The sequence below is a fragment of the Triticum aestivum genome, chromosome 1D (genome assembly GCF_018294505.1).
Source record: "Triticum aestivum cultivar Chinese Spring chromosome 1D, IWGSC CS RefSeq v2.1, whole genome shotgun sequence".
NCBI classification, from domain to species: domain Eukaryota; kingdom Viridiplantae; phylum Streptophyta; class Magnoliopsida; order Poales; family Poaceae; genus Triticum; species Triticum aestivum.
Window position 1 is genome coordinate 278,036,334 of NC_057796.1, and position 25,430 is coordinate 278,061,763.

Below are 25,430 nucleotides of genomic sequence, written 5' to 3' on the forward strand. Positions count from 1 at the left end.
CATCTCTTCCGCCATGGGGGCAGCCGTCTCTACGGCCAGGGCCTGGCACCCTTCCGGAGGCGGCTGCCCTTTGGCAGGCTCAAAATCCACGGCAATACCTTGCCGGCGGCCCTGGGGGCTCGGCGGGAAAGTACTTGCCGGGGCCTGATTTCCTCCTCTTGTTCTGCTCCGTTGATGGCTCGACGGATGGTTGAGTTAACCGAAGCAAAAAGGTACCTGGTTCCACAGGTAGCTTGAACGCAGCGCGATTTGACAGGTAATCGGCGATGTCGTTCTCCGCTCGGGGAACATGCTCCGTTTGTATACCATCAAAACGCTCCTCCAGCTTCCTTACCTCATCTACGTAGGCCTCCATCAACGGGCTCTGATAGTCTTTGTTGACTTGTCTGACGACAAGCTGCGAATCACCCCTGATGATGAGCTTTTTAACTCCGAGGTCTGTCGCGATCCTGAGACCAGCAAGCAACCCCTTGTACTCAGCAGTGTTGTTGGTGGACATCTCTCGGGGAAAGTGCATCTGGATTACATACTTGAGGTGCTCTCCGGTGGGTGCGACGAGTAGCACACCAGCACCGGCGCCTTGCTGCAAGAAAGCCCCGTCAAAGTACATAATCCAGTCGCGAGCTGTTTCCTTACCGGGGAGAGTGGTCTCCTGGATCTCTTCATCAGGCGTTGAAGTCCATTTTGCGATGAACTCCACCAAGACTCTACTCTGGATTGTTGAAGTACTTTCAAACTTCAACCCAAAGCTTGATAACCCCAAGGCCCACTCCACGATCCCTCCGGTTGCGTCTGGGTTGTGCAGTATCCGTTGCAATGGGAGGCGGGTGACGATAGTGATCTAGTGGGCTTGGAAGTAATGACACAGCTTCCTCGAGGCCATAAGGAGGCCGAACATCAATTTCTGCACACCGGAATATCTTGACCTAGCCCCCTGCAAGAGGGAGCTGACAAAGTAAACCGCGTGCTGCATCATCTTCTTCTTCTGCACCACTCCACTTGACTGCGCAGGCTCTGCCCTGATGTCGTCAGACTCTGCCGGGAGCCTTGCCTTGCCGGCATCAGGCCCTGTCGGGGGAGTCTCTGACTTGTCGTCTGCCGGTCCTGCCATTGCCACTGCCTCTTCGTCAACCTCCCTCTGCGCCACTAGCGCGGCGCTGACCACTTGATTCGTCGCCGCCAGATACAGTAGCAATGGCTCTTGTGGTTTAGGCGCAACTAGTATCGGTGTAGAGGAGAGGTATCTCTTCAGGTATTGCAACGCCGCCTCAGCCTCCGGGGTCCACTCCATTGGGCCCGCCTTCTTCATGATCCTGAAAAAGGGGAGGGCGCGCTCGGCAAACTTGGAGATGAATCGGCTCATGGCGGCAACGCAGCCAGTGAGCCGACGTACATCCTTGATCCGCTTGGGCGCCTCAATCTGCTCGATGGCCTTGATCTTGTCTAGGTTTGCCTCGATCCCATGTTGTGACACAAAGAACCTGAGAAGTTTGCCGGACGGAACGCCGAAGACACACTTCTCAGGGTTCAGCTTGAGGTTGATCTTACACAGGTTGGCAAACGTCTCTTCTAAGTCTTGTATAAGAGTTGCCCTGTCCTTGGTTTTGACCACTATGTCATCCATATAGGCTTCCATATTTCTATGTAGCTGGGGCTCAAAACCAATTTGGACCGCTCATGCAAACGTCGAGCCAGCACTCTTCAACCCGAAAGGCATCCGTAAAAAGCAGCACCTACCACATGGGGTGATGAACACTGTCTTCTCTTCATCTTCTCTTGTCATGAAGATCTGGTGGTAGCCCGAGTAGGCGTCGAGGAATGATAACAGATCACACCCGCCCGTGGAGTCAACAATCTGGTCGATGCGCGGCAACGGGAAGGGGTCCTTAGGACAAGCCTTATTGATATCTGTGTAGTCAATACACAGCCTCCACTTCCCATTCGCCTTGCGCACCACCACCGGATTGGCCAACCACGTCGGATGGAGCACTCCTCTCACCAAACCCGCCGCTTCCAATTTCCTGATCTCCTCTATGATGAACTCCTGCCATTCCAAAGCTTGCTTCCTGACCTTCTGCTTGACGGGTCGCGCATGGGGACAGACAGCAAGATGGTGCTCAATCACTGGGAACGCCGGGGATGTCAGATGCTTTCCATGCAAACACATCGACATTCGCCCGCAGGAAAGAGACGAGCGCGCTTTCCTATTTGCTGTCGAGGGTGGAGCTTATGGTGAAAGCCCCTCCCGTGCCATCCTCCCCGATGGACACCTTCTTGGCCTCTGGTGGCGCAGCTCTGGATTTCTTGCTCTTGCCGGTGGAGCTCTCTGGCACGTCCTCGACGGTAGCACAACACTCCAAAGAGGTGCTCTTGCCGGAGTGGGTGCAAGAGGTCTTGCCGGTCTTCTTCTTCCTTCCCGGGGCTTCAGCAGCAGGAGCAAGTGCATTGGTGGCAGCTGCTGCAACTGCTTCCCGGTAGAGTAGGTCGGCGCAGATCAGCACGTCTTTCTTGTCGGAGGGGACGGTGATGATGTTCATCGGCCCAGGCATCTTTCAGTGTGTTGTAGGCGTAGTGTGACGCCGCCATGAACTTGGCTAGTGCCGGGCAGCCGAGGATCCCATTGTAGGGCAAGGGGATCTCGACTACATCAAAGACAATCCTCTCCGTCCTGTAGTTCAACTCACCTCCAAACGTCACAGGCAACGTGACCTTCCCCTTCGGCTGGCTCCTTCCCGGGTTGACCCCTTGAAACGTGCCCGTTTCCTTGAGGTCTCCATCAGGAATTTGCAGCCTTTTGATCACAACGGGTGAGATCAAGTTCACACTGTCCCCGCCGTTAACCAGCATCTTGTTCACCTTGAGGTTGCGTATCATTGGTGAGACCAACAACGGCAAGCACCCGACCACAGTTGTGCGGTCAGGGTGGTCCTCAGCGTCAAAGATGAGGGGCGTGCTGGACCACTTCAGCGGCGTCTGAGCATCGAACGAGGGCTCCGCTGCTGTGATCTCACGTGCCCACTGTTTGAGCTGGCGGTGAGAGGTACGCAGCGAGGCGCCACCATCGACGCACATGGCCTCTGTAGCCTTCTGAAACTCTTGCTCGCCGGACTCGTCATCCTCGTCATGATCATCGTCTTCTTGCTTCTTGTCACGGCCCCAAGCGGGCCTCTCTTGTTGGTTATCCTTGCCGCGGCGACCTCCTTGGTCGCCACGCGTCTTGCCGGATCCCTCGGCATCATCCTGGCCCTTCTCCTTGTCCCGCCTCTCATATTTAGCTTTTTGCTTCTCAGCACGCAGCTCGACTTGCTGGCAGTTCTGGAGGTCGTGGCCCTTGGTGCGGTGGATCTTGCAGTACTGCTTGTCGGAGCCCCCTGGCTTGTAGGCAGCCGCCAAGGCCCGGCAGGCGGCGCACCCGGCTATTTCCTTGCCGGGGTCGTCTGCCTTGGCCTTCTTGGCAGCGCCGACGTCATCGGATCCCTCGACGGCAAGCACGGTCTTATCCTTGCGTTTCCTGTCGCGGCGCCGGCCCTTCTTTGTCGGGGCGGCGGTGTCTTCGTCCGTGGAGTCGGTTTCCGCGCCGGCATCCTCGCCGGGGTACTTCCTTCCCTCTTCGGCCCGGGCGCATCTGTTGGCCAGAACATAAAGTTCGGCCACATCCTTGACCTTGTTCATCGCCAGCTCTTCGCGAAACTTGCGGTTGCGCACGTTCTGATGGAACGCGCTAATCACGACGGCGGGATGAACATCGGGGATGTTGTACTGCACCCGGGTAAACCTCTGGATGTACTTGCGTAGGGTTTCCCCTTCCTTCTGGGGAATGATATGCAAATCACTGACCTGGCCATGAGCTTGGTGGCCTCCAGTGAAGGCACCAACGAACTCATGGCACAGATCCGACCAAGAAGAAATGGAATCCGCCGGCAAGTGCATCAACCAAGACAAGACTTTGGGCTTCAGTGCCAACGGGAAGTAATTGGCAAGCACCTTGTTGTCGCGAGCTCCGGCAGCTTGCATCGTGATGGTGTAGATGCTGAGTAACGCCGACGGATGGGTCTTGCCGTTGTACTTCTCGCCGACGTCGGGTTTGCACGTGCGGTGGGACTGCCACTGGAACTACCACAGCTCACGGGTAAAGGCCGGGCAACCCACCTCGTAAGGTAAGCCATCGGAGCCCCCCGATGCTGGGTAGTCCATAGCGGGTCCCGCCCGCTTATCCGACTGGTGGCGTGTATCGCACCGGCGCTCGATGGTGGTTCGAGCGTCTTCATGGGCTTGCTCCCGAAGAACTTGGCGTTGATCGTGGTGGGTCCGTGGGTCGGACGACGCTACGGAAATGTTACCACCAGCGTCGTCATGACGGACCAGCACCGGCGGCAGCTGCCACGGGGGAGGAGAGTGCACTGTGGCTGCAGCTCCCCCGGTCCTTCCACCGCTGGCGTGTGGTGGCTCGACAGAGCGCCGGCCCGAGGGCCCGGCCGGCAGCGGCACGTCTTTGTTGGCGACGGCGACGAGGCTCCGGATGGTGGCTCTCCACTCGTCGAGCTTCTCCGCAGCAGGAGGGAAGTCGAGGAGCAGCTGCGTGCACGCCAGAGCTTCTGCTGGCGTGGGTGGTGGCGAAAGCTGCGTGGACCATGGCGCGCTTCGACTTCTAACCACGTTAGAAGGAGATCTATCACGGCCCAACGGCTGCGTGCCATTCTCGCCAGCGCTTCGGTGGGCATGCTGGGCTCCTCCGTCCTGCGGATGAGGCACGGGGCTCTTCCCACGGCGGTGTCCAGGGTCACCGGCGTGGTGACGCTGCTCGTCCCGCACACCATGGGAAGAGCGCGCTGTGGGCGCCGGGGTGGGCATCCTGTAGGCCGTCGTGCCGCCCGTGGGTGGCACGGCGGCGACCCCGGAGAGCCCCGCGCCGCCTGCGGGGGGCCCAGCCCCGTCTCTGGATTTTGCGGCGTGTGGCCCGCCGTCTTGCATACGAACGACGCTGCTCGCCAGGCTCTGACTGCCAGGGCGATGCTGGTGCTCGCGGTCCGCGGCTCGGGTTCTGTCTGCGACCGGCCCGCTGCTCGTCCGCACTGGCACGGGCCGTTCGGCTCCCAACGAGCCGATCACCGTGATTGTCTTCTTCTTGGGAGCCATGGCGATGAAGAACCGCTAGGTTAACTGCTAGATCAGATTCTCACAACTATGCCCCCTACCTGGCGAGCCAAACATGTCGGTGGAAACGACACCTATGGGATCACTGGAATCCCTTCTACGGTTGGCGGGCACGGGGTCGTGAGAAGAGCATGTCTAACAGGAAGCACACGGATCGTTTACCCAGGTTCGGGCCGCAAAGGTGCGTAATACCCTAGTCCTGGTTTGGTGGGTGTATTGAGTGTTCTTGTGTTCTTGAGCTAGCTACGGGGTGCAACTTTCCCAAAAAAGCCGAATCCCTCTCCTGGTCGCCTCGGGCCTCCTTTTATAGGCAAAAGGGGTCGCCACAATGGCACACAGGAGGTGGAAAGGTCTACAGTGCTGCGAGCTTATCGCCCGTATTACAGGACAAGACGCATTTAATGCATCACTTAGGTGACCCTTAGCTTTATCAGGGACGGGAACGGGGCCCATCCCGTCTGTCGCTGCCTCGCCTTGCTTCGACACGCGCCCAGGCCAGCGATGCATGCGGCGCCATGTAGGCAGGCAGGCAGCTGAGGTGGCGCGGTGGCAGGGTCTTCATGAAGATCTGTATGCCACCACGCAGATGCTTGCCGAGTTGGCGTAGAGGCCGCCCATCGCCACGCAGGTGCCTGCCCAGCTGGTTGAGGTAGCAGCTGCTTGGGGATGGCAGTGGAGTCTTGGTCGACGTGGGCCTGGCTGTGGCCCTGCTGACGCCCTCGGCAAGGGCCTTGCCGGGGGGGCGGCAAGGGTCTTGCCGTGGCGTTGCAGTCGTCCCCGGCAAGGCGCTTGCCGTGGGTCTTGTGGATCTCCTCGGCAAGGATCCTGCCGAGGGTCGCCGTCTTCTGGTTCTCATCTGATCTCATATACCTATGGTCTTGAAAAAGATCTGCATGCCACCACGGAGGTGCCTCCCGAGCCCTGGTCCCAACGTAGTTGTTGACGGCGTTAGGAACCTTTGGGCTCAAGGGTGGCTCGCTCTGCGGGTGTTGGGCAAGTTGCCCCGGCAAGGCGCTTGCCGGGGCCGTGGAGGCCGCCCCAGCAAGGGTCTTGCCGGGGGGATTCCACCTTGCCCCCTTTGCTCTTTGTGTTTCTGGTCTTGACGTTGCCTTGGCCATCTTGTGCTTCGGCTTCTCTCTGGCTTCCCTCCTTTTCCTTGCTACGTGCGGCCGTGGCGCGCGGCTCTGACTGCCCGTGCACAAGTAAAGGGGTCAAAAGGAGAGCCCCTACTTTTGTACACCGACAATGGGCCTTCTATGGGTCGTCGGATCCATGGGCCTTCTATGGGTCGTCAGATAAATGGGCCTTCTATGGGTCGTCGGGTCAATGGGCCTTCTACGTCCTGTAGGATCCATGGGCTTTCTACGGGCCGTCTCATCTATGGGCCTTGTACGGGCCGTATAAGGGGCCGTAAACGGGCTAGAGTGGAAATCGTACGTTTTATGGGCTGACCATAACGGGTCGTTAATAGGCCGTATTTGATGATGCTATGAAAATGGCCCAATAGATTAACGGGCCACAAACGGGCCGACTGTATCCACGGGCTGAATTTGGCCCAGAAGTAGAAAAGGCCAGTAACGGGCCGTAAGTAACCGAATGCTAGAAATGAGCCCAAGAATAAATGGGCCCTGAGAAGGCCAAAAGGTAACACGGGCTGGAAATGACCCAATGGAATAATGGGCCGCTAATGGGTATAAAGCGATACACAGTTCATTACGGGCCGGTTTCGCCACGGACCATTAATGGGCCAAGAGTTACAAAGCGACTCATATGGGCCGAAATACGTCATGGGCCATACATGGGCCGGAAATTACAACGGGCTGGAATCATATTCGACGGCCCAGATGATGCTACTGGGCCTAATTCCGTTAGGCCGTAATGGGCCGTGAGTTAGCGGGCTGTAAATGGGCTATATGCGAACATGTCGTTAACAGGCTTACCGTGGGCCGGCCCGCCACCTTTTGCCCAAGTCAAACGGGCCGTCCTTTTCATAGGAATGGGCCTCTGTTGGGCCGTGCCATGTGTCGACGTATCATAGGCGCCTTGCGTCCAATGAGTGGATGACATCTATCCCAACGGTGAGCCGACACGTGTTTCCTCCAGCCAATGATGATTTTACACGTGGAAAATCCCCATTGATCGGGGCTGTTAATGGGTTATCGGATCCAAAACCGGACCCGATAGCTTAACGGCGTTCTGTTACGGTGGATGCCATGTGTCGGTCACCCTTGACGAAAGCACTTCTGTGACGCGCGATTTATCGTCATGGAAGTGGACACTTCCGTGATGATAATTTTGGTAATGTCATGGAACACTTCTACGACAGCACAGGTATGACTATCTTGATTATGTCATAAAATCGTCATGGATGTACATGCATGACAAAAAACGCGACCTACTATGACAAACACGTATCATCACGGAAGTGTATTTTTTTGTAGTGTTATATGTTCAGATCCATGATGCTATTTAATACTCCTCTGATCATGAGCATGTTTATCATTTATGAGTAGCTACTTTTGTTCTTGAGGTCACGGGAGAAATCATGTTGCAACTAATCATGTGAACTTGATATGTGTTTGATATTTTGATAGTATGTATGTTGTGATTCCCTTAGTGGTGTCATGTGAACGTCGACTACATGGAACTTCACCATATTTGGGCCTAAGGGAATGCATTGTGGAGTAGCAATTAGATGATGGGTTGCGAGAGTCATAGAAGCTTAAACCACAGTTTATGCGCTATTCCGTAAGGGACCGATTGGATCCAAAAGTTTAATGCTATGGTTAGAATTTATTCTTAATACTTTTCTCGTAGTTGCGGATGCTTGCGGGAGGGTTAATCATAAGTAGGAGGTTTGTTCAAGTAAGAACAACACCTAAGCACCGGTCCACCCACATATCAAATTATCAAAGTAGCGAACACAAATTAAACCAACATGATGAAAGTGACTAGATGAAATTCCCGTGTACCCTCAAGAACGCTTTGCTTATCATAAGAGACCGTTTTGGCATGTCCTTTGCCTCAAAAGGATTGGGCAACCTTGTTGCACTTTTGTTACTACTACCGTTACTTGCTCGTTACAAATTATCTTGCTATCAAACTACTCCACTACTTGCAATTTCAGCACTTGCAGACATTACCTTGCTGAAAACCACTTGTCATTTCCTTCTGCTCCTCATTGGGTTCGACACTCTTACTTATCGAAAAGAGCTAAAATTGATCCCCTATACTTGTGTGTCATCAAGGCTATTTTCTGGCGCCGTTGCCGGGGAGTGAAGTGCCTTTGGTAAGGGGAATTTGGTAAGGAAACATTTATATAGTGTGCTAAAATTTATTGTCACTTGTTACTATGGAAAACAACCCTTTGAGGGGTTTGTTCGGGGTATCTTCACCTCGTTTGGAACCATGATTAGCTACCCCTCAACCTACTGCACCTACTGAAAATATTGAATATGAAATTCCTTCGGGTATGGTAGAACAACTACTAGCTAATCCTTATGCAGGAGATGGAACCGAACATCCTGATATGCACTTGATATATGTAGAACAAATTTGTGGATTGTTTAAGCTTGCAGGGGATGACGTTATGAAGAAAGTTTTCCCTTTATCTTTGAAGGTAAAATCATTGGCATGGTATAGGCTATGCGATGATATTGGATCTTGGAATTGGAATAGTTTGAAATTGGAATTCCACCAAGAAAATTATCCTATGCATCTAGTTCATCGTGATCGGAATTATATATATAATTTTTGGCCTCGTGAAGGATAAAGTATCGCTCTAGCTTGGGGGAGGCTTAAGTCAATGTTATATTCATGCCCCAATCATGAGCTCTCAAGAGAAATTATTATCCAGAATTTTTATGCCCGACTTTCTCGTAATGATCAAACCATGCTTGATACTTCTTGTGATGGTTCTTTTATGAAGAAGACTATTGAATTCTGGTGGGATCTTTTGGAAAGAATTAAACGCAATTTTGAAGATTGGGAACTCGACGAAGGTAAAGAGTCAGGTAGTAAACTTAAGTATGATTGTGTTAAATCTTTTGTGGATACCATTGCTTTTCAAAAGTTTAGCACTAAATATGGACTTGACTCTGAGATAGTAGCCTCCTTTTGTGAATCATTTGCTACTCATGTTGAACTCCCTAAAGAGAAGTGGTTTAAATATCACCCACCTATTAAAGAACCGGTGCCATTTAAAGAAGAAACTATACTTTATAGTGTTGATCGAGTTGTTCCTTCTGCTTATATTGCGAAACCACCTTTCCCTATTAGGATAAAGGAACATGCTAAAGTTTCAACTGTGGTTAACAAAAGCTATATTAGAACACCTAAACCTGATGAACAAATCAAAGTAGAACCTAGCATTGCTATGGTTAAATATCTCTTAGAAGAAGATATGGATGGGCATGTTATTTACTTCTGTGAAGAAGCTGCTAGAATTGCCAAACCTGATAAAAAAGATAAACATAGACCTGTTGTTGGCATGCTTGTCATCTCAGTTAAAATAGGAGATCACTATTATCATGGTTTATGTGACATAGGTGCTAGTGTGAGTGCTATTCCTTACACCTTATATCAAGAAATTATGAATGACATAGCACCCGCAGAAATAGAAGACATAGATGTTACTATTAAACTTGCTAATAGAGACACTATATCACCGATTGGGAATGCTAGAGATGTTGAAGTCTTGTGTGGGAAAATAAAATACCCTACTGATTTTCTTGTTCTTGGTTCCCCGCAAGATGACTTTTGTCCCATTATCTTTGGTAGACCTTTCTTGAACACCGTTAATTCTAGAATAGATTGTGAGAAGCAAACTGTCGGTGTTAGTTTTGGTGATGAGTCTCATGAGTTTAATTTTTCCAAGTTTAGTAGAAAGCTTCATGGAAAATAATTGCCTAGTAAGGATGAATTAATTGGTCTTGCTTCTATTGCTGTTCCACCTACTGATCCTTTAGAACAATATTTGCTAGACCATGAAAATGATTTACATATACATGAAAGAAATGAAATAGATAAAATTTTCTTTGAACAACGTCCTCTGCTTAAACACAATTTGCCTATTGAAACTCTAGGAGGTCCACCTCCACCTAAAGGTGATCCTGTGTTTGAGTTAAAACAATTGCCAGACACTTTGAAATATGCTTATCTTGATGAAAAGAAGATATATCCTGTTATTATCAGTGCTAACCTTTCAGAACATGAAGAAGAAAGATTATTGAAAGTTCTAAGGAAGCACCAAGCTGCTATTGGATATACTCTTTATGATTTAAAGGGCATTAGTCCCACTCTATGTCAGCACAAAATTAATATGGAACCTGGTGCTAAACCCGTTGTTGATCACCAACGTCGGTTAAATCCGAAGATGAAAGAAGTGGTAAGAACGGAAATATTAAAACTTCTGGAAGCAGGTATAATCTATCCCATAGCTGATAGTAGATGGGTAAGTCCTGTTCATTGTGTCCCTAAGAATGGAGGTATAACTGTTGTTCCTAATGATAAGAATGAGCTTATTCCACAAAGAATTGTTACAGGCTATAGAATGGTGATTGATTTTAGAAAATTAAACAAAGCAACTAGAAGAGATCATAAACCTTTGCCTTTTATTGATCAAGTGCTTCAAAGATTATCTAAGCACACACACTTTTGCTTCCTTGATGGATATTCTGACTTTTCACAAATACCTGTTTCTCAACCTGATCAAGAAAAGACCACTTTTACTTGTCCCTTTGGAAACTATGCTTATAGACGTATGCCTTTTGGTTTATGTAATGCACCTGCTACCTTTCAAAGATGTATGGCTGCTATATTCTCTGATTTTTGTGAAAAGATTGTTGAGGTTTTCATGGATGACTTTTCTGTTTATGGGAAGTCTTTTGATGATTGTTTAAGCAATCTTAAGTGAGTTTTGCAGAGATGTGAACAAACAAATCTTGTCTTGAATTGGGAGAAGTGCCACTTTATGGTTAAATCTTGGGTCATAAAATTTCTGAAAGAGGTATTGAAGTGGACCAAGCCAAGGTTGATGCAATTGAGAAAATGCCGTGTCCTGAAGATATAAAAGGTATTCGTAGTTTCCTAGGTCATGCTAGTTTCTATAGGAGATTTATCAAAGACTTTTCTAAAATTTCTAGGCCTCTCACTAGTCTCTTGCAAAAGGATATTCCTTATATTTTTTATGATGATTGTTTAGAAGCCTTTGAAACACTCAAGAAAGCCTTAATTTCTGCACCTATTGTTCGACCACCTGATTGGAACTTGCCTTTTGAAATTATGTGTGATGCTAGTGATTATGTTGTTGGTGCTGTTCTAGGACAAAGAGTTGATAAGAAACTTAATGTTATTCATTATGCTAGCAAAACTCTAGACAGTGCTCAAAGAAATTATGCTACTACTGAAAAGGAATTCTTAGCAGTGGTGCTTGCTTGTGATAAATTTAGACCTTATATTGTTGATTCCAAAGTAACTGTTCACACAGACCATGCTGCTATTAAATATCTTATGGAAAAGAAAGATGCTAAACCTAGACTTATTCGTTGGGTTCTCTTGTTACAAGAATTTGATTTACATATCATTGATAGAAAAGGAGTTGAGAACCCAGTTGCTGATAATTTATCTAGGATTGAAAATGTGCTTGATGACCCACTACCTATTGATGATAGTTTCCCTGATGAGCAGTTAGTTGCAATAAATGTTTCTCATAGTACTCCTTGGTATGCTGACTATGCTAATTACATTGTTGCTAAAAAATCTTCTATGATTTGAGACATTACTTTTGGGGTGACCCACATCTTTATAATGAAGGAGTAGATGGTATTATTAGACGTTGTGTACCTGAGCATGAACAGGGACAAATCCTACGGAAATGTCACTCCGAAGCTTATGGAGGGCATCATGCTGGAGATAGAACTGCTCATAAGGTATTGCAGTCTGGATTTTATTGGCGTACTCTCTTCAAGGATGCCCGTAAGTACGTCTCATCTTGTGATGAATGTCAAAGAATAGGTAATATCGGTAAGCGTCAAGAAATGCCTATGAATTATTCACTTGCTGTTGAACCATTAGATGTTTGGGGATTTGATTACATGGGACCTTTTCCTTCCTCTAATGGGTATACACATATTTTGGTTGTTGTTGATTATGTTACTAAATGGGTAGAAGCTATTCCAACCAGTAGTGTCGATCACAACACCTCTATTAAAATGCTTAAGGAAGTTATTTTCCCAAGGTTTGGAGTCCCTAGATATTTAATGACTGATGGTGGTTCACATTTTATTCATGGTGCTTTCCATAAAATGCTTGCCAAGTATGATGTTAACCATAGAATTGCATCACTTTATTATCCTCAGTCTAGTGGTCAAGTTGAACTTAGCAATAGAGAAATTAAATTAAATTTGCAAAAGACTGTTAATAGGTCCAGGAAGAACTGGTCTAAGAAATTAGATGATGCACTTTGGGCTTATAGAACAGCATATAAAAATCCTATGGGTATGTCTCCATATAAAATGGTTTATGGAAAATCTTGTCATTTGCCTCTTGAGTTAGAACATAAAACATTTGGGGCAATCAAAGAACTCAATTATGATTTCAAACTTGCCGGTGAAAAGAGGTTATTTGATATTAGCTCATTAGATGAATGGAGAACCCAAGCTTATGAAAATCAAAATTATTCAAAGAAAAGGTTAAAAGATGGCATGACAAAAGAATACAAAAGCGTGATTTTAAAGTCGGAGAATACGTTCTTTTGTACAACTCTTGTTTCAGTTTTTTTGCAGGAAAACTCCTCTCAAAATGGGAAGGCCCATATGTCATCGAGGAGGTTTATCGGTCTGGAGCCATCAAAATAAATAATCCCGAAGGTACTAACCCGAAGGTTGTCAATGGGCAACGAATAAAGCATTATATCTCAGGTATGCCCATTAATGTTGAAAGTAATATTATCCAAACTTTGACACCGGAAGAACACATAAAAGAGTCCTTCCGGAACACTCCAGAATTGTGAAAATAAGGAGGTACGTGATACGGTAAGTAAACGGACTCCGAAAATCTGCAAAAATATTTTTTATCAGTTTTGGAATATTTAAGAATTTAGGAAATAAAGAAACTTCCAGGAAGCATCCCCTGGTGGGCACAAGACACCAGGGCGCGCCAGGCAAGGCTTGCCTGGCGCGCCCAGGTGGGTTGTGCCCACCTGGGACACCTTCCGGACTCTGTTTTTCTTCCGTATGCTTGTCCCCCAAGATAAAAAAAATCTATATATACTTCCCAAACCTATTGACCACCGTATCGCGAAGAAATCCTCTGTTCTCTTTTCTTGCTATTTCCGGTCAGATTTATCAAGCCAGGCATCATGTCTTCCTGCTCCTCCAACAACATGGAAGAAGATGCTTGGTTGATGAAGATCGAGACAAACAGGGATGAGCCTATGGACGCTATCAAGGGAGACAAGGGCAAGGAAGCTACCGTAGATCCATCCCCGGTGGCAGCACAAGCACTGCTGTCCCAGGAGGAGGAAGAAGATATCCTTAAGCCCTACCTTACTCACCTTACTCCTACTGAGATTGAGGCTTTTCGCGTCATTGAAATAGTTCGCATACAAAATAAGTATCTCACTCGCGAAAATATTCTGCATCAAGAGCATATCATCCATCTCCGGAGCATCATCCGTCGATTGGAGAATCTCTTGATCCTTAAGGACAGGATCGCCTCATCACCACCATCATCTTCTTCACCACCAAAGGAGAATTGAGCATCGGGTATGGGCACTCCACTTGGCTTCCGCCAAGCTTGGGGGAGGTGCCCCGGTATCATATCATCCCACTATCTTTTTGCTTTAGATGAATAAAAGTTAGTTCGATCCTTTCATCTTTGAAAGTTTGCTTAGTGATCTATCCTTGTAATCGTGTGCAAGTTATATAATAAAGTTTGGTGTGAGTTTTTGCTTTCTTTACTCTCATATTGCAAATAAAGAAAAGAAATAAGAAAGGAAAAGAGAAAGGAAGTAAATGAAAGAAAGGAAATAAATCAATGAGATCATATACTAATCCTATGGTAGGTGATGACACCACATAAGGAAAAGTATAAGTAGAAATTTTTATTAGAGATTGACAAACATAGCATTAGTCAATGATGCAACTCATGAAAGAATTAATATGGGAAGAGAAGATTCACATATAAATATACTATCCTAGAAATCTTTTGTGATTGTGAGCCCTCATCAAAATATTATATGCCAAAATTGTTGACGTTGGACAAGGAAGACAACTTAATGGTTTATGTTTGTTTATATTCACATAGAAGTCATCTTGTCATAGATCCTTCAACATGTGGTGCTTACCCCCCATCTTTGCTAGCCAAAAATTCCACACCAAGTAGAGATACTACTTGTGCATCCAAAAACCCTTAAACCCAAATCTTATTTTCAAGAGTCCACCATACCTACCTATGGCGTCTAGTACTGGAAGTCCGAGAAGGACTCTTCCTTGTGGGCAAAACCGACTTTGAGGTGGCTTTTACTCCAAGTTACGACCACAGGGCTCAACATATAAATAGAGGGGCAGGGCTAGCACCTGGAACACATCAAGAATCACCAAGACGTATGCCGGCAACCCCGTCCCCTCTAGTTTATCCTCCGTCATAGTTTCCGTTGTGCTTGGCAAAGCCCCGCGGAGATTATTCTTCACCAACACCGGCACCACACCGTCATGCTGCCGGAACTCATCTACTACTTCGCCCGTCTTGCTGGATCAAGAAGGCGAGGACGTCATCGAGCTGAACGTGTGCTGAACGCGGAGGTGTCGTCCGTTCGGTACTTGATCGGGATGGATCATGAAGGTGTACGACTACATCAACCTCGTTGATAAACGCTTCCACTTTGCGATCTTCAAGGGTATGAAGATGCTCTCCCCTCCCATTTCTATGCATCTCCTAGATAGATCTTGCGTGAGCGTCGGAAAATTTTGAAATTGCATGCTATGTTTCCCAATAGTGGCATCCGATCCAGGTCTATTCGTAGATGATATGCACGAGTAGAACACAAAGAGTTGTTGGCGGTGATCATCATTATGCTTACCACCAATGTCTTATTTTGATTCGCCGGTATTGTTGGATGAAGCGGCCCGGACCAACCTTACATGACCACATTCATGACACTGGTTCCACCGACAGACATGCAACTAGTTTTGCATAAAGGTGGCTGGCGGGTGTCTGTTTCTCCTACTTTAGTTGAATCGAATTTGGCTGCGGCCGGTCCTTGTTGAAGGTTAAAAGAACAAACTTGATAAATCACCGTTGTGGTTTTGATGCGTAGGTAAGAATGGTTCTTGCTAGAAGCCTGTAGCAGCCACATAAAACTTGCAACAACAAAGTAGAGGACGTCTAACTTGTTTTTGCAGGGAATGTTGTGATGTGATATGGTCAAGACATGATGTGATAAACGTCATTGTATGAGATGATCATGTTTTGTAAAAGTTACTGGCAACTGGCATGTAATTGCTTTACTTTATCACTATGCGTTAGCGATAGTTGCAGAAGCAATAGTTGGCGAGACGACCACAACGCTACGATGGAGATCAAGGTGTAAGCCAGTGATGATGGAGATCATCACGGTGCTTTGGAGATGGAGATCAAAGGCACAAGATGATGATGGCCATATCATGTCATGTATTATGATTGCATGTGATGTTTATCTTTTATGCATCTTATTTTGCTTAGTACGGCGGTAGCATTATAAGATGATCCCTTACTAAAATTTCAAGGTATAAGTGTGAAGGAAATATGCCCTAGAGGCAATAATAAAGTTTTTATTTATATTTCCTTATATCGTGATAAATGTTTATTATTCATGCTAGAATTGTATTAACCGGAAACTTGATACATGTGTGAATACATAGACAAAACATTGTGTCCCTAGTATGCCTCTACTAGACAAGCTTGTTAATCGAAGATGGTTATGTTTCCTAACCATAGACTTGTGTTGTCATTTGATGAATGGGATCACATCATTAGGAGAATGATGTGATGGACAAGACCCATCCGTTAGCTTAGCATAATGATCGTTAAGTTTTATTGCTATTGCTTTCTTCATGACTTATACATATTCCCTTGACTATGAGATTATGCAACTCCCGAATACAGGAGGAATACCTCGTGTGCTATCAAATGTCACAACGTAACCGGGTGATCATAAAGATGCTCTACAGGTATCTCCGAAGGTGTTTGTTGGGTTGGCATAGATCGAGATTAGGATTTGTCACTCCGAGTATCGAGAGGTATCTCTGGGCCCTCTCGGTAATGCACATCATGATAAGCCTTGCAAGCAATGTGACTAATGAGTTCGTTGTGGGATTATACATTACGGAACGAGTAAAGAGACTTGCTGGTAACGAGATTGAACTAGGTATGAAGATACCGACGATCGAATCTCGGGCAAGTAACATACTGATGACAAAGGGAATTACGAATGAGTAAAGATAGTATTCGGACATCGGAAGTGTTTCGGAATGTATCGGGTACATATCGGAGTACGGGGGGTTATCGGAACCCCCGGGGGAAAGTTATGGGCCACATGGGCCTTGGGAGGGAGGCACACCAGCCCGCAAGGGGTTGGCGCGCCCCCCACTTGGAAGGGGTCCGAATTGGAGTGGGGAAGGGGGCGGCGCCCCCCTTTCCTTCTCCTTCTCCCTCTCCTTCCCCCTTTCCCTCTCCGGTAAAATGAAAGGGGGTCCGAATTGGACTTGGAGTCTTAGTAGGACTCCTCCCCACTTGGGGGCGCCACCTAGGCCGGCCTCCTCCCCTCTCCTCCTTTATATACGGGGGCGGGGGGCACCTCTAGGCACATCAATTGTTTCTTAGCCGTGCGCGGTGCCCCTCTCCACCGTTTACTCCTCTGGTCATATTGTCGTAGTGCTTAGGCGAAGCCCTGCGCGGATCACATTGATACGTCTCCAATGTATCTATAATTTATGAAGTATTCATGTTGTTATTTTATCATTCTTGGATGTTTGCAATCATTTTATAGCAATTTTATATCATTTTTTGGGACTAACCTATTGACCCAGTGCCCAGTGCCAGTTGTTATTTTTTGCTTGTTTTTTACATCGCAGGAAATCAATATCAAACAGAGTCCAAACACCACGAAACTTGTTGGAGATTTTTTGTGGACTAGAACACCCAAGATGGGCCAGAGCAGCACCTGGGGGTGCCCTGAGGGGGGCACAACCCACAAGGGCGCACCTGGGGGGCCCGGGTGCGCCCAGGTGGGTTGTGCCCACCTCGGTGGCCTCCCGCACCCCTCTTTACCCTATAAATTCATAGATATTCCACAACCCTTCGGGGTTAACCTAGATCAGAAGTTCCGCCATCGCAAGGCTCTCTAGCCACCGAAAACCAATCTAGACCCATTCCGGCACCTTGCCGGAGGGGGGAATCATCACCGGTGGCCATCTTCATCATCCCGGCGGCCACCACGATGAGGAGGGAGTAGTCCACCCTCAGGGCTGAGGGTTTGTACCAGTAGCTATGTGTTTAATCTTTCTCTCTCTCTCTCTCGTGGTCTATATCATGGGCTTTGTTAACTTAGATGGATCATATGATGTTTATCCCCTCTATACTCTGGTTGTGATGAATTGAATCTTTACCCTTTGAAATTTTGTCTTGTCGGATTGAATGTTCAGATATGAGAACACATGATGTATGTCTTGTGGTATGAATACTTAAGGTAATAATGGGGTATCATATTTATTCACTTTATGAATGTTATGGCACTCAACTTGCGGATTCCCGAGGTGACATTGGGGTAATCTACGCATAGGGGTTGATGCACGTTTTTATTATCTTTTCTCTGATAGAAACTTTGGGGTCTCTTTGTAGTTCTTTGTGTGGATTGAATATTATGATCATGAAGTTGTTTGATCCATATCATAGAATTAACTCACGGATACTCGTGGTGACATTGGAGTATCTAGGTGACATTAGAGTTGGTTGATGTGTGACATATGGTGTCATTTTAGTATGAACTCTTGATTAGATCGATCGGAAAGAATAGCTTGCGTTATTTTAGTATGAACTCTAGGATAGATTGATCGAAAAGAATAGCTTTGAGGTGGTTTCGTACCCTACAAACAATTTTTATCTTTTGTTCTCCACTAATAGGAACTCGAGAGTGATTCTTTATTGCACTTTGAGGGATAATCATATGATCCAACTATGTTAGCACTGCTGAGAGATTGCACTAGCGAAAGTATGGACCCTAGGCCTTGTTTTCAAGCATTGCAATACTGTTTTTGTGCCCGTTTACTATTTGCTACATTTCTGTTTTTATTTATTCAAATTATAAAAATGTATTTCTACCATCCATATTACACTTTTATCACCATCTCTTCGCCGAACTAGTGCACCTATACAATTTGCCATTGTATTGGGTGTGTTGGGGACACAAGAGATTTCTTGTATTTGGTTGCAGGGTCATTTGAGAGAGACCATCTCTATCCTACACCTCTCACGGATTGATAAACCTTAGGTCATTCACTTGAGGGAAAATTGCTACTGTCCTACAAAACTCTGCGCTTGGAGGCCCAACACGTGTCTACAAGAATAAAGTTGCGTAGTAGACATCAAGCTCTTTTCTGGCGTTGTTGCCGGGGAGGTGAGTGCTTGAAGGTATATCTTTAGATCTTGCAATTAAATCTTTTAGTTTCTTGTTTTATCACGTGTTTGGTTCATAAAAGAAAACTACATAAAAATGGAATTTAGGCTGCATCATATTATTGATCATCTTTATAATATCTTTCTTGAAAATGATGGTTTGGAAAATTGTGCTCAGTTGTTAGAAGAAGAAGTCAATAAAATGCTTGGCACAAAATATTTGAATGATGAGCATGATTGCAATGTTGTTAGTATGAATTCTTTGAATATCCAAAATGCTAATGATGATTGCACAAGTCATGACAAAATTGTTTCTTATAAGCATGTCACTTTTTGTGGAGTGAATTAGGAGTGCAATTGCACACCAAAATTGGAAGATAGATTTTGTAAGAAGCGTAAATATTTAGAAATGAAAAAGTTGCAAGAGAGGCTAGATGATTGTGCTGAAAGATATAATTTTTTTCGCCATCCTTGTGAACTTTGCAATGAACGTGGTCATTTAAATCTCCAATGGAAATTATTTCATGATCAAATCATGTCCAAAAATTGTCATAACTTGATTACCCTTGAGCATCATAAAGAGCTTAGTCTTCTTTTGGGGTATGAAGAAATGAAACGTATAACTAAGAGTTTTCCAAATCCCGAGAGATTTCTTGATTTTGATCTAGAAGAAATTTATATGTTTTGTGCGGTAAATTGCATTGAGAATCCTTATATTTCCAACTACCAAAAGACAAGAAAACAAATGGAATATGAAGAGAGTACTAATGAAAGGGAAAATGTGTCCCAATACCCTCCTAGTGTTTATTATGATGAATCAGGTAACGAGGAGGAGCTTCCTATCCAATCAATCTCTTCAACAAGAAGCTTGAAAAAATTAATTAAACCCACACATGATGTGGTGAAGAAGAAGAAAAGAAGAAAGAATAAAGGTAAAAAGGTATCTCTCCCAAATAATGTTGCTCCTATCAGCATTGTGCCTCATGAAAGTGAATGAAATATGTTGATGGAGGATGATGATATTGAGTATGATTTTGTGATACCTACTACTTTTTGTAATGATTATGATTCGCAAGACAACGATATCCCTTATGATCTTGAAAATCTTTTTAGCACTTGCTTGGAAGAATACGATAATAATGTGTGCTATACTATTGGTGCCATTCATGCTATTGATAAGAATGATTGTGATGATATGCAAAACCACAAGCTTGGGGATGCTATGTTTAATGAGTATGACATGTTTGAAGATTTATTTGCTGGAAATAATGCTTGTCCTAAGCTTGGGGATGCTTTGCTTAATGAATATGATCCTTTGATTCCTTCTACTTTCGATAAGAAAATTTATTATGATGATAGCATGCCTCCTATTTATGATGATTACATTGATAAAAGTGGGTTTGGAAGAGTGTCAACTCTAGGTAGTAGTGATCCCACTATTTTGGAGGGTGTTGAATCTTATTACAATATTGATGAAAGTGGATTTGGAGAGGTCATAATTTTATTTAGTGATACATCCACTATTTTGGAAGAGGTTTCAATTGACTATGACAATAAAGTTGTTATCTATGATGATTATTATGATGACATGTATGCCATAAAGAGTGATAAATCTTCTATGCTTGTGCATCATGAAAATATTTCTGTATGTGATAGTTATATTGTTGAATCCATTCATGATGTTTATGAAAATTATTATGAGGACGGAACTTATGCTCTTACATATCTCAATAATATCAAGTTTCTTCTCTATGTGTTGATTTTTTTGAAGTTGCACTTGTTTTGCCTTTCTATGCTAGCTGATTCTTGTTCCCATAAGTCGTTTGCTCACAAAATCCCTATGCATAGGAAGTGGGTTAGATCCAAACGTGCTAGTCATATGCTTCATGATGCTCTCTTCATGTTTCAATTCTCATCTTTTATGCGAGCATCATTGAACTCATCATGCCTAGCTAAAAGGCATTAAAGAAAAGCGCTTGTTGGGAGACAACCCAACACTTTTACTTACTGTTTCTGTGTGTTCACATGATTATGCTACTGTATTGATCATGTTTTATTGCTTTTGTTTCAATAAAGTGCCAAGTAAAGCCTTTGGGATCATGTTGGGCGATAGTTGATTTGATCTTGCTGAAAAACAGAAGCTTTTGCGCTCACGAAAATAAGTCTCATTTTTAACAGAAGAGTGATTTTGAGTTGATTATTTTTGAAGAAGTTTAATATATAAATTTCTCACGTGGTCTAATTTTTTCATAATGTTTGGAGTAGAAGAAGTATGGTAGTTATCCAGATCATTACAGACTGTTCTGTTTTTGACAGATTATGTTTTCAATGCATAGTTTGCTTGCTTTCTAGTTTCTATGGCTTATATTGCTCAATATAAATTGTGAAAATGATATGCTACAGTAGGAATTGTGTGGAAACAATTATGAATCTTGTCTTTGACAGTACCAAAGTGAAGTGGTTTGCTCTTTATCATACTAACCTATCTCACAAGTTTTGTTAAGTTTCGTGTGATTGAAGTTTTCAAGTTTTGGGTTAGATGTCGATATGAGGAGAATAAGGAGTGACAAGACCCTAAGCTTGGGGATGCCCAAGGCACCCCAAGTTAATATTCAAGGAAAATCCAAGAAACTAAGCTTGGGGATGTCACGAAAGGCATCCCCTCTTTCGTCTCCAACATCATCGGTAACCTCACTTGGAGCTATGTTTTCATTCGTCACATGATATGAGTTTTACTTGCAGCATCATTTTTTTTAGGATTTGCTTGCTGTTATTTAGAATAGTATTTTGCATCTTTTATTTCAATAAAAGTGGCATCGATAACCTTTACTATGCTTATTTTGCAAGTCTACATGTTGCTGTTTCAAAATAGAAAGTTTATCGATGTTGCAAAAATTCCCTAGAAAAGTCAGAATGTGATAAAATGTTGAAACTTTTTTCAAAATAATCTCTGATAAATTTTCTACAGTGTGGTAGAATTTCATAATGTTTGGAGTTGAATAAGTATTTATACTCTTGCGTTCTTTACAGAGTGTACTGTTTTGGCAGATTGTTGTTATGTTTGCATTGTTTGCATATGTTTGCTTGTTTAATGATTCTATTTGAGGATAGGAGTATTAAATATGCAGAGGCATTTAGTATGCAATGTTGAATAATAATTTTAGTAATTTCCTATAGTAGAGAATGATAAAGCTTTTGCATTGGTTTATACTAACTTATCTCATGGGTTCTTTTTGAGTTTTGTGTGGATGAAGCTTTTGAGATTTAGGAAAACCGTGATATGAGAGGAATTAAGGAGACACAAAAGCTCAAGATTGGGGATGCCCAAGGCATCCCAAGATAATATTCAAGAAGTCTCAAGCATCTAAGCTTGGGGATGCCCCGGTAGGCATCCCACCTTTCTTCTTCAACAATTATCGGTTAGTATCGGTTGAGCCTAAGTTTTTGCTTCTTCACATGAGTTGTGCTATTCTTAGAATGTCATTTTATTTTGTTTTGCTTGCTGTTTTAATAAAATACTTAGATCTGAAAGTTTTTAAATAAAATAGAGTCCTCAAATAGTTGCCAAGGAGGCTAAGTAAGCGGCATTCACATCCCGTCAACGAAGCTCTTTTCTTTGGAATTGCTCTTGTGCTTCACTTATATCCTATGAGTAAATTGTTGAATAAATTGAATGTCATGAAGTTGAAATCATATCATGCCTAGTGGTAGCTTCACATTGGGTTTAGAAAGTGAAATCTTTTGAGGCTTGACAATCACAATATTGGTCATACAAGCAATTCACGAATAATTAGTATAAGGAAGAGAACTTTCACATGCAAATACACTATCTGGAAATCTTTTGTGATTGTGAGCCCCCATCAAAATATTATATGCCAAAATTGTTGACGTTGTACAAGGAAGACAACGTAATGATTTATGTTTGTTCATATTCACATAGAAGTTATATTGTCATAGATCCTTCAACATGTGGTGCTTGCCCCCCATCTTTGCTAGCCAAAAATTCCGCACCAAGTAGAGATACTACTTGTGCATCCAAAAACCCTTAAACCCAAATCTTATTTTCAAGAGTCCACCATACCTACCTAAGGATTGAGCAAGATCCTTCAAGTAAGTTGTCATCGGTGCAATAAGGCAATAAAAATTGCTTCTAAAAGTGTTAGATCATTTAGTGTAAGAGAAAATTGAGCGTTGTACGAACTTGTGATGGCAAAGAATAAAAGCGACAGACTGCATAATAAAGGTTGCTATCATAAGGGGCAATATAATGTGACGTTCTTTTGCACTAAGGGGTTGAGCATACAAACAAATAAGCGCATGGCAACCTCTACTTCCCTCTGCGAAGGGCCTATCTTTTAATTTATAGTATTTATTTTTATGCAGAGAGTCAAAGTTATTTTCTCTATTCCCTTTTATTTTTCTCTTTTGGCAAGCATCATGTGGTGAGGAAAGATCTAGGCACATATCTCCAGTTGAATATGAGTAGCATGAGTTATTATTGTTGACATCTCCCTTGTGCTTAATACGTTGGGAGGCAAAACAATAAGCCCCTATCTTTCTATGTGTCCGGTTGAAACGTTTTGCTCATGTGTATGCGGTGTGTGTTAGCAATCATAGAAGACTATATGATGTTTGAGTATGTGGAGCTCTTACTTAAACTCTGTTGAATAAGTTGAATTGCAATTGCTTGGTGACTAAGAACATAGGTTGTTGAGTTTCAAGAGAGTTCATTGTTTGAACCTTAACATGTGAATTGGTTGCTACTATAACATGAGAAGTTTTATAAGAAAGAATTGTTGTTATGATGCTAGGAAAAGTGATTGAAATTGTCATTGATCAAACTTGTGCACTTTGCTAGCATTCACACTTCATAAATTATTTCTTTTATCATTTACCTACTCGAGGACGAGTAGGAATTAAGCTTGGGGATGCTGATACGTCTCCAACGTATCTATAATTTATGAAGTATTCATGCTGTTATTTTATCATTCTTGGATGTTTTACAATCATTTTATAGCAACTTTATATCATTTTTTGGGACTAACCTATTGACCCAGTGCCCAGTGCCAGTTGCTGTTTTTTGCTTGTTTTTTACATCGCAGGAAATCAATATCAAACGGAGTCCAAACACCGCGAAACTTTTGGAGATTTTTATGGACCAGAACACCAAGATGGGCCAGAGCAGCACCTGGGGGGTGCCCCGAGGGGGGCACAACCCACCAGGGCGCGCCTGGGGGCCCAGGCGCACCCAGGTAGGTTGTGCCCACCTCGGTGGCCTCCCGCACCCCCTCTTTACCCTATAAATTCACAAATATTCCAAAACCCTTCGGGGTTAACCTAGATCGGAAGTTCCGCCGCCGCAAGGCTCTGTAGCCACCGAAAACCAATCTAGACCCGTTCCGGCACCCTGCCGGAGGGGGGAATCATCACCGGTGGCCATCTTCATCATCCCGGCGGCCACCACGATGAGGAGGGAGTAGTCCACCCTCGGGGCTGAGGGTTTGTACCAGTAGCTATGTGTTTAATCTCTGTCTCTCTCTCTCTCTCTCGTGATCTATATCATGGGCTTTGTTAACATAGATGGATCATATGATGTTTCTCCCCTCTATACTCTTGTTGTGATGAATTGAATCTTTACCCTTTGAAGTTTTGTCTTGTCGGATTGAATATTCAGATATGAGAACACATGATGTATGTCTTGCGGTATGAATACTTGAGGTGACAATGGGGTATCATATTTATTCACTTGATGTATGTTATGGCACTCAACTTGCGGATTCCCGAGGTGACATTGGGGTAATCTATGCATAGGGGTTGATGCACGTTTTTATTATCTTTTCTCAGATAGAAACTTTGGGGTCTCTTTGTAGTTCTTTGTGTGGATTGAATATTATGATCATGAAGTTGTTTGATGCATATCGTAGAATTAACTCACGGATACTCGTGGTGACATTGGAGTATCTAGGTGACATTAGAGTTGGTTGATGTGTGTCATATGGTGTTATTTTAGTACGAACTCTTGATTAGATCGATCGGAAAGAATAGCTTGCGTTATTTTAGTATGAACTCTAGGATAGATTGATCGGAAAGAATAGCTTTGAGGTGGTTTCGTACCCTACAAACAATTTCTATCTTTTGTTCTCCGCTAATAGGAACTCGAGAGTGATTCTTTATTGCACTTTGAGGGATAATCATATGATCCAACTATGTTAGCACTGTTGAGAGATTGCACTAGCGAAAGTACGGACCCTAGGCCTTGTTTTCAAGCATTGCAATACCGTTTTTGTGCTTGTTTACTATTTGCTACCTTGCTGTTTTTATTTATTCAGATTATAAAAATATATTTGTACCATCCATATTACACTTTTATCACCATCTCTTCGCCGAACTAGTGCACCTATACAATTTGCCATTGTATTGGGTGTGTTGGGGACACAAGAGATTTCTTGTATTTGGTTGTAGGGTCGTTCAAGAGAGACCATCTTCATCCTACACCTCTCACGGATTGATAAACCTTAGGTCATCCACTTGAGGGAAAATTGCCACTGTCCTACAAAACTCTACGCTTGGAGGCCCAACACGTGTCTACAAGAATAAAGTTGCGTAGTAGACATCACACATCA